Source organism: Herpailurus yagouaroundi, unplaced genomic scaffold, assembly GCF_014898765.1.
Source record: "Herpailurus yagouaroundi ecotype Mexico unplaced genomic scaffold, PumYag 198, whole genome shotgun sequence".
NCBI lineage: Eukaryota > Metazoa > Chordata > Mammalia > Carnivora > Felidae > Herpailurus > Herpailurus yagouaroundi.
Genome location: NW_024412429.1, coordinates 27,045,638 through 27,050,428, shown reverse-complemented (window position 1 = coordinate 27,050,428; position 4,791 = coordinate 27,045,638). Strand labels below are relative to the sequence as shown.

Here is a 4,791-nt window from a genome sequence, read left to right as displayed (position 1 = left end):
GGGGTAGTTTCGGTTTCCATCAGGGGATGCTCTGCTTCTAGGATCTTTGCCTTAGTTAAGAGATAACCTGGAAAGAAGAGCTTAAGGACAAATGTGGGACAAAGGTTGGTGGGTACAAGCAGATGAGCAGTAAAGGTCAGGTCTTGGGATTCAGCTGGTGACAAAAACATATCTGATGCTGGAGCTACAGCTACCAATCTTTTTTTTTTCTAATGTTTTTATTTAGTTTTGAGAGAGAGAGAGAGAGAGACAGAGCATGAGCAGAGGAGGGGCAGAGAGAGACACACACAGAATCCGAAGCAGGCTCCAGGCTCTAAGCTGTCAGCACAGAGCTTTATGCAAGGCTCGAACTCGTGAACTGCGAGATCATGATCTGAGCCCAAGTCGGATGCTCAACCAACTGAGCCACCCAGGCGCCCTGACAGCTACCAATCTCTAAGTGCTGATTGGACAATCACCAAGGAAGGATATTTCAGGAAGGTCATGTTTGATTTTCAAGTAAGTCTCCTTAATTAATTATTTATATCTCAATTAATTATATCTCACAAAGTATCCATATTTGACTCCATTCTGTCTTGAAAGAAATATTTAGGGGTGCCTGGGTGGCTCAGTTGGTTAAGAGTCTGACTTCGGCCCAGGTCATGATCCCACCCTTTGTGGGTTCCAGCCCTGCGTCAGGCTCTGTGCTGACAGCCAGGAGCTCAGCGCCTGGGGCCTGCTTCGGATTCTGTGTTTCCCTCTCTCTCTGCCCCTCCCCTGCTTGCACTCTGTCTCCTCAAAATAAATAAATATTAAAAAAAAAATGTTAAAGAAAAGAAATATTTAAATCAGAATGGAAAACATTTTACAATTTTTAAAAAGGAACTAGAATAACTCTTAATGTGCTATTAGATTCCAAAGTTCAGTGAAAATGCTTCATTAAAATATCTTTTTCCCCCATGGTCATGGGACCATCATCCTAGGACACTTAAGAGCTATCCACTGTATTTGTGGATATCAGGTAATTTTATGAGATCTCAAAGTTATTTTTCATTGAATGGGGTCAGGGTAACATTTAAATGAGGAGTGAAAATAAGGTGTGGAATTTGCTAAGAGGGTGCCTTTCCATTCATTATGCTTCTGGAAAGATAATGTAAAGTGGCAAAAAAGAGGGAACAGTGATCCTCAGGCTTAATATTTCTAAATCCTTGAGACAAGGTCCAGGATTAAATGGATACAGTGATAAGTACACAATTTAATTCAAGCCATTAAATAAATGATTTTCCATTAAGATGATTTCGATTCAGTTACAATGAAGTTTAATTAATATTTATTGAGCGCCTTGAGGAAACAAAGTTTTGATCATGGGTTTCTGGGTATTTCCTGGTTGTTCTCAGTTAAAAGCTCTGTTCCAGCTCTGGACATAATCCACTCTTACTCTTCTAACTCCCGGACCTAATCTCATGCCAATGGATGCCTCTTGTAGAGTTTATTCCCACAATCTCTTTGCACAAGCAGAAGTGTGGATTCTCAAGAAGAGAAAGTTATTGAGCTGTCTTCTGCCCAGCTTCCATTCCCCAAATTCCCCACAGACACCCCCAATGCACCCCAAATCAGTAGCCCTCAGTCCCGGCTACACATTAGAATTACCTGGGGAACTTTGAAGTTCTTTTTAGGAAGTTGAAGAAAAACTTTTAATTGGGGAGCTCTTTGCCAGGCTAATTAAATGATCTGAGTGTGAGACACTCACAGATTTTTGGTTTTGTTTTTTAAATTTCTAGGTCATTTTATTAGTTGTATTCTTTTCTCTCCTCCCATTCCCAGTAATTTCTGGGTCGTTTTAATATTTGTCTAAGGAGGAGACTATTGAAATACAATTCAACAGAGAAGACTTGAAGCTCTTAATTGGCTTTATTAGGCAATTCACGAAATGGCACCATCCCACCTAGGAAGCAAAGAGGAGCTCCCAGGAGTTGTCCAACACGGAGGTTTTTATAGATGGGAGGGTGGAGCAAGGAAGTTATTAGCAAAAGAAAAGGATTGTTTTTGCGAGGTTGCTTTCCCTGGGGGGGGGGGGGCAACAGTGGGGGGGGGTGTTATGCAGATGACCTCATCTTGCTTTTGGGGGGTGGGGATGGAGAGGGCCCACGGGGCAGATTACTTCATTAGCACTAAGCAGAAAATTCCTGAGTGACCAGTTAAGACTGTATTTCTGGGGCAAGTTGAAACTGCAGTTAGGTTAGGTATTAAGACCCAGTTTGGAGGCTGGGGCTGAGTCACGTCATTCCGAGCTTGTAGGTTTTGTTGTCATTGTTGCTTTTGTTTTTTGTTTTTGTTTTTTTAACAATGATGAGGTTTTAGAGTGTTGGGGGTTTGGAGCTGATGGCCAAGAAAAAATTCTTGAAGACGTCTTTGGTGCAAAAAAGGTGATTTTATCAAAGCACGGGGACAGGACCTGCGGGCAGAAAGAGCTGCACCGGGTTGAAGAGTGACTGGTTATACACTATGGAGTTTGGGGAGATAAAGTCAAGAGGAAGTTTCTTTTTTTCTTTTATTGAAAATTTTATTTTATTTATTTTTAATATCATTTATTGTCAAATTGGCTTCCATATAACACCCAGTGCTCATCCCAACAGGTGCCCTCCTCAATGCTCATCACCTACTTTCCCTTCCTGCCCATCGTCCATCAACCCTCAGTTTGTTCTCTGTATTCAAGAGTCTCTTATGGTTTGCCTCCCTCCCTCTCTGTTTGTAACTTTTTCCCCCCTTTCCCTCCCCCATGGCCTTCTGTTAAGTTTCTCAAGATCCACATATGAGTGAAAACATATGGTACCTGTCTTTCTCTGACTGACTTATTTCACTTAGCATAATACCCTCTAGTTCCATCCATGTTGCTGCAAATGGCAGGATTTCATTCTTTCTCATTGCCTAGTAGTATTCCATTGTATGTATAAACCACATCTTCTTTATGCATTCGTCAGTTGATGGACATTTAGGCTCTTTCCACAATTTGGCTATTGTTGAAAGCACTGATATAAACATTGGAGTACAAGCGCTCCTATGCATCAGCACTCCAGTATCCCTTGGGTAAATTCCTAGCAGTGCTATTGCTCGGTCACAGGGTAGTTCTATTTTTAATTTTTTGAGGAAATTCCACATTGTTTTCCAGAGCGGCTGTACCAGTTTGCATTCCCACCAACAGTGCAAGAGGGTTCCCGTTTCTCCACATCCTCGCCGGCATCTATAGTCTCCTGACTTGTTCATTTTAGCCACTCTGACTGGTGGGAGGTGGTATCTCAGTGTGGTTTTGATTTGTATTTCCCTGATGAAGAGTGACGTTGAGCATCATTTCATGTGTCTGTCTGTTGGTCAACTGGATATGTTTGGGAAAATATCAATTCGTGTCTTCAAACCATTTCTTTACTGGATTATTTGTTTTGTGGGTGTGGAGTTTGGTGAATTCTTCATAGATTTTGGATACCAGCCCTTTATCTGGTATGTCATTTGCAAATATCTTTTCCCATTCCGTTGGTTGCCTTTTAGTTTTGTTGATTGTTTCCTTTGCAGTGTAGAAGCTTTTTATCTTGATGAGGTCCCAATAGTTCATTTTTGCTTGTATTCCCTTGTAAAATTTTTTTTAATGTTTATTTATTTTTGAGAGAGAGAGAGAGAGAGAGAGACAGGGCGTGAGCAGGGGAGGGGCAAGAGAGAGGGAGACAGAGACTCTGAAGCAGGCTCCAGCCTCTGAGCGGTCAGCATAGAGCCCAATGCGGGGCTCCAACTCACAAGCTGTGAGATCATGACCTGAGCTGAAGTTGGACGCTTGACTGACTGAGCCACCCAGGTGCTCCCAAGAAGGAGTTTCTTAAAGGGATTTCCATATGATAAAGACTAAGATTATTGGAGACTTAGCTACTGGCAAGCTAAGGTTGTTTTTCCCTCTGGCAAAGCATTATCATTAAGACAGTAGGAGGTTCCTGGAAAAATGTTATACTCTGTATTTTCCTAGAGTATGTCAATAGGCTGCAGGTTATAAGAAAATTTAATTGTACCGACCATTTCCTTCTTGCCCTTGTTCCCACATCACTATGGAGGAGAGGGTGGTATTAGGGGCTCCAGGAAACTGAGTCTATAGGTTTTTGGAAGTTAGGTTATTGATAAGATTGCCTTTTTCTTGTAACTTACTAAGATATTTATAAACTGATGGAGGCTCACGTCCTGCATGACTGTGATCCCTGTCCGTTAACCATTGGTTTTCTCTCCCTTTCCTCTGTCACACCTGGGAGGTAGGGGGCGTTGTCAGCTTGTGCTTTGCTCTCAGCTTGCCTTATGCTCTCTCATCAACAAAACCTGTGCCTTACACAAAGCAGGACTCTCATATACCCTAATGTGTCTGTAGTTAAGTCTCTGTTTTTCTCTGCCCTTTAAAGTGTAAATTGCATAGAATCAAGAGTTTTAAAGGTAAAACATATCTTAGAGATCCTCTCTTTGACTTTATTTTTGGAAATCTCCTGCAAAGGATGCATGGAGAACCATTTGAAAAATTTAAAGACTTAGTAGGATGAAGACGTTTGGAGAGAACTGTTTAGAAAGCAAATGCAACGGTCTCTTTTATGTGGAATAGCAGGCCAAAGTATGTTCACAGATCCCCAGAATAGCTGTGCTATACTGGACGTGCCTGGGCGCTGAAGTCAGGAGACTCTTCAAGTCTGGCCCTTAGGATGATGGGCGTGTCTCAGCTATTCCTATCTAAGCTATTTTTCTTTCTTTCTTTCTTTCTTTCTTTCTTTCTTTCTTTCTTTCTTTCTTTCT

At 41.7% G+C, this 4,791-nt stretch overlaps 1 long non-coding RNA gene across 1 annotated transcript in view; it reads left to right on the top strand.

Annotated features, from left to right (window-relative positions):
* The first annotated feature begins 333 nt into the window (after positions 1-333).
* Positions 334-4,791, top strand: part of LOC121013137 (uncharacterized) — a 10,932-nt gene continuing 6,474 nt past the window's right edge. Inside the window, exon 1 of the long non-coding RNA XR_005782523.1 lies at positions 334-498. This is a non-coding gene — a long non-coding RNA (uncharacterized LOC121013137). The remainder of the gene's footprint in view (positions 499-4,791) is intronic.